The sequence below is a fragment of the Bubalus bubalis genome, chromosome X (assembly GCF_019923935.1).
Source record: "Bubalus bubalis isolate 160015118507 breed Murrah chromosome X, NDDB_SH_1, whole genome shotgun sequence".
NCBI lineage: Eukaryota > Metazoa > Chordata > Mammalia > Artiodactyla > Bovidae > Bubalus > Bubalus bubalis.
Genome location: NC_059181.1, coordinates 65,084,520 through 65,098,974, shown reverse-complemented (window position 1 = coordinate 65,098,974; position 14,455 = coordinate 65,084,520). Strand labels below are relative to the sequence as shown.

Genomic DNA, 14,455 nt, shown 5'->3' with positions numbered 1-14,455 from the left:
GATTGGGGTGAGTCTTACCAACCTTGCATGGCTATGGTGAGGACTAAATAAAGCAGCCAGTGTGTATACCCCAAATGAAAAGCCATGTGAGAAGACACAGGAAACAAAATGAAAAGAGAAGTGAGAGGCTGGGAGTAGACGCATTCTTCAGTTATAACACACTAAAGAATCATAGTTACATTATACAGAGAACTCTGCTGAAACAATTCAAGAAACACATACCCACAAACAAATAACAATAGGAAAGTTAGCAGAGAACCTGAAGAAGTTGATGACAGAAATACAAATGTCAATATAAAAGAAATAGGAGCTCAACACCACAAGAAATAATGGAAACAAAATAACAATGGGGTTATACTATTCAAACTGCAAATTGATAAAAATCAATGATATCAAAAGTGTCACATACACTGATGTTGGGTGTGTGAATTGGTGCAGATTGTTTGAAGAGCCCTTTAGCAGGGACTGATCAACCATAATCTCTCGGCCCTTCTATGCATCTCCGCATTTTCCTTCTTCCTCCTGCCACAGACGAGAAATTGAAAGACTGGGACAACTGATGCTTCCTAGACCAGAGCCCTAGGGGCTCAGGTGTCACCGCCATAAGATCCATCACAGTGTTCTACAAAACCTATTTCAAGCCCTGGACACACCCTTGGGCATCCTCAAGGTCTGGACCTTGTGAGGGTGCCAAGGGCTGATCCTGAGCCTTCCCTGAGCAAGCAGCCTGAGAAACACCAGTTTCTAGATCGGTGCTTCCCTCAACTGCTCTACCTTGGCTTCCACTACCTCGGGGGAGAGAAATCTGGAGTTTGATTGTGCATCCCCAGGAAAGCTGTGGCTCTACTCTCTGCAAATTCAAGGGCAGTTTCAGGGATTTGGCAGTGCCTTCTCATTTACAAACTGAGTTTCTCCATACGAGGATGGGTCTGGTGAAGGGAAGTATGATCAACAATTACCTGGATTTGAATTAAAATAAACAATGTGCAAGTTAGTCTTTCTATAAGTCTTCAGGCTTATATATTCATATATAGAGTAAGAAAAAAAATGAGGGCCATAACTTTCAATTAGTTATGCAGGCATCTATGTTAAAGTGGAATGGTGGGGCTGGAAGCCTGATTAGAGTGGGTTTAAGGGAGGGTGAGGGAGAAGAAAGGGAAATAATGTTATTAGTCAATGATGCCTCTCAGTACTAGGAGGAGTGCAGGAAAATGTATCAACTGCTTGAACACAGTGTACTTCTCTCCAGGGTCCGGTAGTGGAAATCCAGGCCAGGGAGGCAGGGATGGGATTTCAAGGAGGGGACAGGCCCTTAGCCTCTTTCCACCCAGCAAAATGATGAAGAGCTCTGTTGGCCTCTGACAATAAGCCCTTTCAGACATGACATGCCTACTGCACGTCACAGAAAATGTGAACTTCACTGGCATCCAACCTGGTGACTGTGAGTTTTCTCCAGCACCCTGGATCATCAGCTCCAGGAAGACTGGGATCTAGGTCTCTAGAGTTCACTCTTGTACCCCAGTGCCTAGAAGTGACCCTGGTGTGCACGCAGTAGGCCCTCAACAAACGCCTGCTGAAAGAAGGAATGAATGTTAGTGCTGGCCAGGATGTCTTTTCTCTCTTTTCTAGAACAGGACTGGCTCAGCTAAAGGCGTTTTGTCAGCACAGTGGAGAATCCTTCCAAACCTAGGCACAGGTTTACCTAGGGAGCCTGCTAGAGGAGCCAGTTCCAGAGAGCCCTGGCCTGTTTCACCAAGTCCTTCAGGTGAGAGGCTCAGAGCCAGCCTCTGCCTCTCTCACTGCTCACAACCAAGCCAACATGCTTCCCCTCCTGCTTGGCCCAGAGAGCCCCCAGGCCAGGCCTGACTTCCCCCAGGGTTCCCAAGGGTTCAGCTGTCACTCTGCTTTCCTTTGTAGGGGAGGATATCAGACACTGGGAAGCTGAGACCTCAGGACACAGAGACACAGACCCATGCATGGTGATCAAGCTACCACTTGCCCCATCTTCCCGGTTTCTCTGTCACTGGGCACTCTTGATTCTTTTGGCTCCATGATATTTATTGTCCCTTTGCACATCGATATCCACCTCTTGTGGTTATGGCTTGCCTCTGTGGGTGGGGGTTGGGGGGACATGTTGGAGGAGGGAGCTAGCCCATTGCTTAGCCATAAGAGTCAGTACTCCTGTACCTAGAGCAGAACTGCTTATTTCTCAGTCACTGTTGGGATAGGAATGTGTTTGATGGACAGTAATCGTTCTACTAGTTTCAAACATTTCAAAAAGGGCGGCTGTTGGGTGTGACTGAGTGATAGCCATTGGGGTGGGGGTGGGGGCATGGTGGGACCACAAGGATCCTGAGTAAATGGACAGGGTGGCTGGGACTAAAGGATAGAAGATGTCACAGAACTCAAAGCTTTTAGAGACATTAGAGCCACTGATCCCAAAGACCCCCACGCCACCTTTAGAAAGAATCCCTCCAGCACATGATCTCATCTATAACCTCAGGTTGTTTGATCACATAATATGATGCCATGTCCTTTTGTAAGCTGCTCTTGGTATGTGTTGCAGGAAAACAGCAGTAGGGGAAGAGCTGTGTTTGGTGAGTGCTTCCCAGAACTGAGAAGAGCCTGGGCTCTTCTGGGACTGTTCTGCTCCTGGCTTAGTCTCTGCTAGGGAAGTCCAGCCCTAAGGCTTCCATACTGCCATGGCCTAAGAGAACCATTTGTTTCCTTGGAAACTCCCAAGCCCTCCAGGCCCCTTCGACTTGCTGTGCTTGGCTCTGAGCCACATCAAGGAAATGTGGGATGCAGGAGCTCTGAGAGTTTCTCCTCAGCTGTTTTCCACTTTTTGGAGTATTTTCTATTATAATATTTCAAATGTGCAGAAACACAGAGAGACTAGTACAACAGCTAGCACCCCTATTTAATAACACTTTGCCATAAGTGCTTTACAACTCTCTCTAGTTTTGAATTGAATATCTTGAACATACATCCCTCACTCACACTCACTCATGTCCTCCCTAAAGTAGGTCCCCCTCCCGGGCGTTTGAATAACCCTATGTCTTTATGCAGCTTCACAGCCATTCTGCCTCCGCTATGGGTCACTCCATATCGCCTTGGAAATGGTCCCCTGATGCCTCCTGGTGAACTTGGAGGATTCTACAACCCTGAATCCGAAGTCAGAGAGCAAAAACAAGAACATCTCAGCAGCTTTTCCAGATAACCCAGCACTCAGCCCTCTCCCATCTATAAATTTCTTCTCTTGAAGTGGGCCCTGTCTCAGTGGTAGAGCTGAGCTCTCCGTTTGCTTTACCAAGAGAGGCCAAGAGCACCACCTTGAGTCCCAGCTTTGCTCAAGTGATAGGAGTGTTCCATTCACACAGAGGGCGGGTCCCTAGTCAGCTGCTATCACACCCCCTAGGCTCAACGACCAGGTATGACTGATGGGGATGGGGAGGAAGGCAAGACTGCAGATCTGAGTCCTGATGAGGCTCATCCAATGGGTCTACTGGGAGCCAGCTAGGATCACCAGACCGCACAGCACTCTCCAAGGTGACCCATCAACCATTTTCCACATCAAAGCCGCTGATACCTGCAGTTGCTCTCTATACTGAGGTGGATACAGAGAGCAAGTGTGGTAGACAGCCTTCTAAAATGGCTTTGCAGACCCTTGCATCCTGGCACTCCTGCCCTGTATAATCCTTCCCTTTGAGTGTGGACTGGACTTAGTAACTTGCTTCTAATCAACAGAATTTGGCAAACGTGGTGACATGTCATTTCTGAGGTTAGATTATACCAAGACTGTGACTTCTGTCTTATTGGCACTCATTCTTTCTCTCCCTCTCCCTCTCTCTCTCTGATTCAGTTTGCATTTTGCATTCTTGCTCTGATGAAGAGGGCCACATAGCAAGGATCTGATTATAGTCTCTGGCCAACGACAGACCAGAGAGGAGCTGAGGCCCCAAGTCCAATAACACACAAGGACCTGGATCCGACCAATAGCCATATGAGTGAACTTGGAAGTCGACCCTCCCCCAGTCACACCCTCAGACGAGACCACAGTTGAACTAACACCTTGATCATGGCCTTGTGAGAGATGGAAAAAGGAGGACCTGGTTAAAGCATACCTGGGTCCCTGCTGCACAAACGCTGGAGCAAATAATGGTATCATTTTAGGCCACCATGTTTGGAGGTAACTTGTTATGCAGTAGTCAGGAATAACGAAGAGAGCAGGAACCTCTAGGGGCTCGGGGCAGGAGGCAGAGGCCTGCCCCAGCCTGGGAGAGCTTCTCAGGGGCCAGGGTGGTGAAGGATGTGCCCACACCTCGGGGACTTGTCCCGCTTTGGCACTAATCCTCTGTGTCACCTTGGGCAAATCCCTTGAAGTCTCTGGCTCAGTTTTGCTCTTCTGTAACACTTAACTGATACTCAGCTTACAAGACCATTGGAAAGACAACTGCCAGTTTATTTGTAACTCACACGACAGGATGTCTGATACATACTAGGCCCTCAGGGAATGGCAGTCGTGAGTATTGACATAGTTGATGTGAGTCCCTGCACCCACCTCGCAGAAGCTCCCCAGTGATCCTGGAGGGTCCAGTACTCAAAAAACCAGTCCAGGGAAAAGCATTTCCCTATCAAGTAGTACAGAAGCATTTGTTCTCCAGGAAGGGAGGCTTATCTGAACAGACACTTTTATAAAACTTCTGATGTGAGGGAGGCAGGCCCAGTTGGATGCAATTCTGAAGCAATATCAAGGGACACAAAGGGACAAATACTCTCGTTTCTCCCTCCCTCCCTCATTCCATTCCTTTTTCTCAGTTGCCCGTTTTCAAGGTCCTGTCTTTGCAATTCTGCCTCTTTTCCCTGATGTCATGTCTACTAAACATGCAAAACTTCCTTATGTTTTTCTTGTGGTAGACTGCATAAACTCATATCAACACTCTCACTATGCACTGGTCTCTGGCTCCCTCAGGCCACAGAGGAAAGTCCCTGGTCACTGGCTTCTGAGGAACAGCTGAGGTGGGAATCACCTTGCCATTCTCATTATTCCCTAGAGATGGTGCATTTAGAGGGCCCCATTTATACAGGATAGACATCTGTACAGGACAGCAGCTCAAGACACATTCCAGACCAGTGGAGTGGAGACTTTGTTCTGGATCCCCCATACCCCAAATGAGATGATTTGTTAAGAGCCCCTTTTCATCCAGGTATTTGTCTCTCATCCCCCAGACCTTCCACCTGAACATCTGAATTCTGTTTTTCTCCTACAGCCTCATCTCTCTCTACAGTATGTCTCAAATTTGCCTTCAGTCAGCCTCCCCATTCACACACACACACACACACACACACACACACAGTTTCAGTCCTGCCCTCAAGGCCTTTGCACTTACAGCTCTCCTCTGAAACCACTATTTCCTGTTTTGATCTTGCACTTGTCTTTCTAGTCTTTGATATTCCTACCTCCGTAAGGAACCCTTTCTTGTTCCACGATCACCCCAGCCCTTGGTCTCCTGTCCCCTCTCTGCTGTGCACACAAACATGCCAGGGACTTTTCTCCATCACAGCATTTTGCACAACTGAACTGTCACTTCTGGTAAGTTAATTTGCATGACTGTCCCACCCAGACTCTCACCTCTGGGGCAGGAAGTATGCCTTATTGGTTCTGGAACACCCAGGCTACAGTCCGTTGGGTCACAAAGAGTCAGACACGACTTAGTGACTGAGCACACACGCACGTATCTCTGATCTAGGACAATGGTGAGCAGTATCCTTTTATTTCTTCCAGCAGGGAGTCCAAAGCCTCCCGCCCAACAGGAGTTGCATGTTTTGCAAGTCTGGGCTGAGAGAAGTCTTCCTGGAGGTGCCAAAGGCTTTCCTGATATGAAACTGGTCTGGCCAAATATAGGTAGGGCAAGTGGTGGGAGGCCACAAGGGGTACAGAGATGGGTGTCAATGTTACCACAGATGACAGATCCCAGGCCCAAGGGCAAGGTGCTGAGGCTTCCTCTCTCCCTCTTTCATTTCAGGAGAGTTTTTGAAAGGGGACCCCTGGCTGTGACGCTGCCACTTGCCAACTGATCCAGTGGACAGACAAAGGCATAACTTGGCAAGCAGCACTAGCAATTCTAGTGCCCTGATTTATTGTAACCTACTATATGTGTTCCCTCTTTAGCTCATCCAGCATGTAAGATGATAGCTTTGAATTCTTTGTCAAGTAAGACGTATGCACGTAGTTTTCATGGTGAGTTACCGGATATGTTTGTTATTCCCTTGAATGGGCCAGGTATCCCTGTGTCTTCATATGCCTTGTTATCTTTTAGCGAGAATTTAGGAGACTACCTCCTGATCATGGTTCACTCTGTTGGGAAGGTGGTTACGCAAGTGTAAGACAAAATGCCACGACTTTCCTATCATCTTTAGTGGGATCTTTTCTGAGGAGGTTTACCTTGTTGCTGTAACTGTTTTTGGAGTGCTTATCAAGATACTTTGGTCTGTATATTGTTGTTTACTTTATATTTCTATATGCAAGCGATGGCCTAGATTTTCCTAGTCCTGTCCTCTTTTTGACATCCTTCTTTTAAGAACATCTCATTTCAAGAGCCCTATTTAAATCCATTTGCTTTTTCACTGCAAGTAGTTTTGAATAAGAGACGAGCTGTGCCATGAGGTTTATGCTGACTTCTTGGAAATGATATAGTGATCCTTTCTGATGGATCAACATATAGTTCAGAAGTCATCCAAATGTTATTTTCTTTACAAAATGCAAAGCATAGGTCTCAGCAGATGTACACTTCTCACATTTATAGTTCTCTTCATTGTCTCATTATAAGAAGCATAACACTCTCTGACCAACCTGGCATGGATCCTCAAGGGCTTTATGAAGGTACCATTTTTTATGTCTAGAGAGCTAAACATTTTCTTTCCTCTATAGCACTTTCATCTAATATCTTTTTTATTTTTTAGCTCCTAGAATCTTTTATTCTTACTAGACTCTAGATACAAATAATTCTAGCAGGGTGGTGCTCAATTCTCTTTAAGCCTCACATTTGAGATTAATTACTTAAATATCATAAATGGAATGCACATTCTCAAAACCAGGAAACTCAAATTTGATGTAACTGATTTACTCGATATTTACATAACCATAAAAGATTTTATATGCAACATGAGCTTTCGTGATATAAAATTTGACCTTCTTACAAACTTGCTTCCATATAAAACATAGTAACTCTTTACTCATCTATCCTAACCTATGAATTGTCACACCAACACTTTTTAAGACCTACTTAAAGAGATGAGTTCTCCTTATACAAGGTTGAGAAACCTGAAGCTCCAACCCTAAAGTATAAAATTCTTTTGTTTAACCAGAGATAGATTATGGGCAAATCTTGCCTAAGTAGTACTATAGGGAGTTACAGTGTTGACCAAAAGGAGACACAAGTTTTTCAACCATTGTTTTTAATGGGTCTCAAAGTCTGTGACAGATTTTTGGTCAAAGTGTTTCTATTGAAAAGTTCTGACTTTAAAAACTAATGACTTAAAACTGCCACACACAAAACACATGGTCCACAAAACATTCACCTCACCTTCTGAAGGTTTTGTGATGCATTGTTATAATTACCCAGTGGTTTACATTAACCTTCCATGGCCAATTGAGGCAAACAGTTCTGAGACCCTTCTTCCACCACTAAGGCTGGGTTGGCAGGTGTTAGTGATAATATTCATCTAGTCTTCTGAGCCTGTTTGGCAGACTCGGTGACCTTGCAAGCTTTAGCTGCCTTCTTGTTCACTGCTTTGATGACACCCACGGCAATCACCTGTCTCATGTCACGAACAGCATAATGGCCCAGAGGAGGATACTCAGAGAAGCTCCCAACAGATGGGCTTGCCAGGACCCATGTCAATGATTGGCGGCATCAAGAGTTTTGGGGCCATCTTCAGAATGAGGATCAGTCTTCTCGTTCAGCTCAGCAAAATTGCAAGCAATGTGAGCTGGTTGACAGTCCAGCACAGGTGCATATCCAGCACTGATTTGGGATGGATGGTTCAAGATAATCACCTGAGCTGTGAAGCCAACTTCTTACATCAGTGGGTCATTTTTGCTGTCACCAGCCACATTGCTATGACAAACATCTTTGACAGACACGTTCTTGACACTGAAGCCCACATTGTCCCCAGGAAGGCCTTTACTCAGTGCTTCATGGTGCATTTCAATAGACTTCAGTTGTTACGCTGAATGGACCAAGGTGACCACCATGCCAGGTTTGAGAACACCAGTCTCCACTTGATCCACAGTGACAGTATCAGTACCACCATTCTGTAGATGTCCTGGGGGAATCAAACACAAGAGTTTGTCAGGTGAGTTGGTGGCAGGATGCAATCCAGAGCTTCAAGCAGTGTGGTTCCACTGGCATTGTCATCTTTACTGGTGACTTTCCATCCCTTGAATCAAGGCTCTAGCATCTTGTCGCCATTCCAGTCAGAAACTGGCACAAATGCTACTGTGTCAGGGTTGTAGCCAATTTTCTTAATGTAGGTGCTGACTTCCTCAACAATTTCCTCATTTCTCCTCCAGCTGTAGGGTGGCTCAGTGGAATCTATTTTGTTAGTTCCAACAATTAGTTTTTCACACCCAGAGTGTAAGCCAGAAGGGCATGCTGGTGGATCTGCCCATTCTTGGAGATACCCGCTTCAAATTCGCCACCACCAGCAGCAGTCATCAGAACAGCACAGGCAGCCTGGGACGTGCCTGTAATCATGTTTTGGATGAAGTCTCTGTGTCCTGGGACATCAGTGATGGTCACATAGCCCTTACTGGTCTTGAATTCCCACAAGGAGATATCAATGGTGATACCACACTCATGTTCAGCTTTCAGTTTGTCCAAGACCCAGGCATGCTTGAAGGAGCCCTTTCCCATCTCGGCAGCCTCCTTCTCAAACTCTTCAATGGTTCTCTTGTTGATCCTACCACATTTGTAGATCAAATGGCCAGTAGTGGTAGACTTTCCGCGTGCCCAATGACAACGATGTTGATGTGGGTCTTCTCCTTTCCCATTTTTGCTTAGGTTTAGCAGTGGTTTTCACAACATCTGTGTCCTGGTGGCAAAACTGTTGTGAGAAAGCTATCTTTTAATCTTAATGATTTATTTTGTTTATGGCTTCCCTCTCACTCCACTAGGATGTCAGCTCAAGTGATTTGTATCTGTTTTGTTTTGTGCTCTACTCAAATGGTTAGAAGAATGCCTAAAACACAGAAGACCTCAAAGGGTATCTGCTGTATTGAGCTGGACTGATATATGCTGACACCTGAGGCTATCCTCAATTAAAGACTCACCACCGATCCCTTCACCTGGATGCTCCAAAAGGCCAATGTTCAAGAGTGCCAACTTTGCTATGTGTATGTATTAACTTCATCCCCGCAGAAATCCTATGATGTTGGTAGTATTGTTATCCATATTTTTGAGATGGTGAAACAGAAGAGTGGAGGAGGAATAAGTAACTAGCCGATCTACACAGCTAGTAAGCAGCAGACCCTGATATTGCAGCACGGGCACCTCAGCTCTAGCATTTGTACATCTTAACACCACACTGCAGCTTCCCTGGTGGCTCAGTCAGTAAAGACTCTGCCTGCAATGCAGGAGATCTGGGTTTGAACCCTGGTTGGGAAGATCCCCTGGAGAAGGGAATGGCAACCCACTTCAGTATTCTTGCCTGGAGAATCCCATGGGCAGAGGAGCGTGGCAGGCTATAGTCCATGGGGGCACAAAGAGTCAGACACGACTGAGCGACTAAACCTACCTACCTAAACACTAGCCTCTCTGGAAGTATACCAATGGCTAGTCCTAAAGGAGACCTTCCTTGGTGGCTCAGGGGTAAAGAATCCACCTGCCAACGCAGGAGACAATGGGCAGAGGAGCCTGGCAGGCTGCAGTCCATGGAGTCGCAAAGGAGCCAGACACAACTTAGCGGCTAAAGCACAACAACAATCCTAAAGAAATCTTCAAGTGGTCAATTAGCTTACCTGCATGGAAATATCAGAATCCATGAGTTAACTGTCTTTCAAATGACAAAATACTGAATCCATTTCTGTTAAAAAAATTTAAGTGACAAGAATACTCTTTGTTTTAGGCATCTTGACAACATCAAAAGTAAAGAAAGAGAAAAAAACACTAGCTCTTTCCTTGGATAGATAGCCTCAGCGTCTATCGCCAGTCCCCGGTTACATCATCTTTCCTTTGACCGTAGTGTGTCGTGCATACATGTGTGACTTTCACCCAACACCACTTCTTGCCGATGGTGATAATGGAGGCCCCATATGTCTCTGTGGACTGAGAGATCTCACTGGTTACTATAGGACCCATATACCCTTCAGAAAGAACATCTTAGAGAAAAGTTCATCAAACATGCATGCAGAAAATACCTTAGATAATTTTTGGCTCGGGCATTGCCTAGCTCTGGATAAATTTGAGCAAACTGCTTCATCATCACAAACCTCAGCTTCCTCAGTAGGAGAATAAGGATACTAACCCAGTAGATTGGGTTGTTGTGAGGAGTAATTGAGGTCATGCATGAAAAAGAGATCAAACAGTGCCTGAAACATTGTAGGTACTCAATATAGAACTGGTGGTTTGAAATAACAATGTCAGAGTAGATGGAATCTATTTCTTCCACAAAATGCCATGTAATGTGCTTTACTCTTTCTTTTCAAATTTATGCAATATATAACCAAAGTTTGGGGATCTGCTGATGACTTAGCCTGTAAATTGTTTGAGTGCATACTTACATCTACAGATGAGTCCTGATTTTACAAGAGAGTTGAGGCAGGCTGTCTGGGTCTGGCTGTCTTTTATCCGGGAGAAAATGAAATTATGTTCTACATAGTCATTCTGACTGTCATGTAACTGCCTTGAGAGGAGAGCTGGGACATAAGGCAGGAAATTAGAAAACTGATCAAGTTGTGGATTTATCTAAAACAGGTATATCTTGGGCTTCACTTTAGTGCCTGTAGTATTCTTGCCTGGAAAATCCCATGGACGGAGGAGCCTGGTAGGCTGCAGTCCATGGGGTCGCTAAGAGTCAGACACGACTGAGCAACTTCACTTTAATTTTCACTTTCATGAATTGGAGAAGGAAACGGCAACCCACTCCAGTGTTCTTGCCTAGAGAATCCCAGGGACAGGGGAGCCTGGTGGGCTGCCGTCTATGGGGTCTCACAGAGTCGGACACGACTGAAGCGACTTAGCAGCAGTAGAGGGACAGGTATAATGTTAGCATACGTTTATTTTGTTTCTTGTTCTTATATTTTCAAGTTCTTGTTTTGCTAACTCTGATATTTAGTTCAGACAAAAGCTATGTCTTTTGTGGAAGGTGCAAGACAGGACTGGAAGCAATGATATTTCCTGAAGGGTCGCTATGTGCCAAACATTTTACACAGCAATACCTTGAAAAGAAACAGAGATTGCAATAACCAGCAGGTCAATTATAGGGGGAATTGTCACTCTGTATTTGTTGACCATTGGTATAGTTTTAAATTTTTTTAAAGAATGGGAATATATGAGTTCTTGTGCATGTCTATGATTTTTTTGGAGAGAAAATATAGATATTCCTAATTCAGACTCATCTGCTCTGGAATGATCAATGGCTATTGAGTATAGGAACACTTGATTGTTACAGTCACAACAGAATGAGAATATACATGTTAAACCAAACAGAAGATATTATATATATATATATATATATATATATATATATATATATATATTGTGTGTGTGTGTGATACTAGCTCCAATAATCTGTCACCTGTATAGAGAGCTGATCATTAAAAATTCATATTATCATGGGATTTACTTCCATTGGGAAAGCTGTTGGGGGACAATTAGTATGAATGAAATGCCAAGAAGTATATTTAATAGTTCATTTGTGATAACCAGGAATTGAGGTCTGTGTTAAGGATCTCCAGAGAAATAAAACCAATAATTTCTCTCTCTCTTTATATATATAGATATAGATGTACAGATACAGATAGATATTAGACATAGATAGATATAGGTATCAATTCAGTTCAGTCGGTCAGTCATGTCCAACTCTTTGTGACCCCATGATCAGCAGCATGCCAGGCTTCCCTGTCCATCACCAACTCCTGGAGTTTACCCAAACCCATGTCCATTGAGTCGGTGATGCCATCCAACCATCTCATCTTCTGTCGTCCCCTCTTCTTCTGCCCTCAATCTTTCCCAGCATCAGGGTCTTTTCCAATGAGTCAGCTCTTCCCATCAGGTGGCCAAAGTACCGGAGTTTCAGTTTCAACATCAGTCCTTCCAATGAACACCCAGGACTGATCTCCTTTAGGATGGACTGGTTGGATCTCCTTGCAGTCCAAGGGACTCTCAAGAGTCTTCTCCAACACCACAGTTCAAAAGCATCAATTCTTCTGTGCTCAGCTTTCTTTATAGTTCAACTCTCACATCCATACATGACTACTGGAAAAACCATAGCCTTGACTAGACGGACAAAGTAATGTCTCTGCTTTTTAATATGCTGTCTAGGTTGGTCAGAACTTTCCTTCCAAGGAGTAAGTGTCTTTTAATTTCATGGCTGCAATCACCATCTGCAGTAATTTTGGAGGCCCCCAAAATAAATAGGCAGATATAAATATGTATCTATCTATATAGATTGATTTAATTGATTGACATATATATGGTGATGGTTTGTCGTGTCTAACTCTTTGTGACCCCATGGACTATAGACTACCAGGCTCATCTGTCCATGGGATTTCCCAGGCAAGAATACTGGAGTGTTGCCACTTCCCTCTCCAGGGGATCTTCCCTCTCCAGGGATTGAACCTGAGTTTCCTGCATTCCAGGCAGATTCTTTAACAGCTGAGAAGCCCTGATATATATATACACACACACACACACACACACACATATATATGTATATATTTATATATTATATATATATGTATATATTTATATACATATATATATATAGTGGTTTAGTTATTAAGACGTATCTAACCTTTATGACCCTTGGACTCTAGCCTGCCAGGCTCCTCTGTCCATGGGATTCTCCAGGCGAGAATACTGGAGTAGGTTGCAATTTCCTTCTCCAGGGTATCATCCCAAGCCAGGAATCGAACCCCAGGTCTCCTGCATTGCAGGCAGATTCTTTACTGATTGAGCTACAAGGTTCTGTGAAGGTATTTTTTAGAGAGATTAATGTTTAAATCAGTAGACTTTGAGTAAAGTAGAGTACCTTCTGTAGTGTGTGCCTCAACCAATCAGCTGAAGGCTTTAATATGAAAAAGACTGACCTCCCTGGGGAAGATGGAATTTTGCCAGGAGACTGACTGTCTTTGAACTCAAACTGCAATTCTTCCCTAGCGCTCCAACCTGCCAGCCTACCCTACAAATTTTGGACTTGCCGGCCTCATAATCACATACGTCAGTGCCTTGAAATCAATCAGTCCATCTACAAATAGATATCGATTATATATGTAATATATATATTGATATTATATATCATAATATAATATATCTATATATATCAATATATAATATATTGATATGTAATACATATTCATATTGATTATATAAATATACATTGATATTATATATAATACATAATGATATAGATTATATATTGATATTGATTATATATAATATATTGTATTATATATAAAATATTGTATTATATATAATATATATTGATGTATATTATATATTGGTATTAATTATATATACATGATATATAGCTATTATATATAATATAGACTATATATCATATATATTGATACTGGTTATATATAAATAATATATATTGATATTCTATATATAATCAATATCAATATCTTTCTATATTTACATTGATATTTTAAAGAACTGACTTATGCAATTATGAGGCCAGGCAAATCCAAAATTTGCAGGGTAGGCTGGCAGGTTGGAGACCTGAGGAAGAGTTGCAATTTGACTTCAAAGGCAGTCTTCTGACAGAATTCTATCTTCCCTAGGAAGGTCAGTCTTTTTTGTATTAAAGCCTTCAGCTGATTGGATGAGGCACACACTATGGAAGGTAATCTACTTTACTCAAAGTCTACTGATTTAAATGTTAATCTCTCTAAAATATACCTTCAGAGAAACATCTAAAATACCGTTCAAACAAATATTTAGATACCATGGCCTAACCAAGTTGACACATTAAATTAACCATCCTATGGTCCTATGTATTTCATCACAGCCTATGAAAATTTTCTTTCTATTAACAATTGTTTTGGATACAAGTATATGCTAGGTTGGGCTTCCCTGGTAGTTCAACTGGTAAATAATCCGCCTGCAATGCAGGAGACCCTGGTTCAATCCCTGGGTCAGGATGTTCCCCTGTAGAAGGGATAGTCTACCCTCTCCAGTGTTCTTGGGCTTCCCTGATGGCTCAGACAGTAAAGAATCCACCTTCAATG

General features: G+C 43.4%; 1 pseudogene; it reads right to left on the bottom strand.

The window, feature by feature from the left end:
• Positions 1–7,721: 7,721 nt before the first annotated feature.
• Positions 7,722–9,055, bottom strand: LOC112582219 (annotated as a pseudogene).
• Between the last annotated feature and the right edge of the window lie 5,400 nt (positions 9,056–14,455).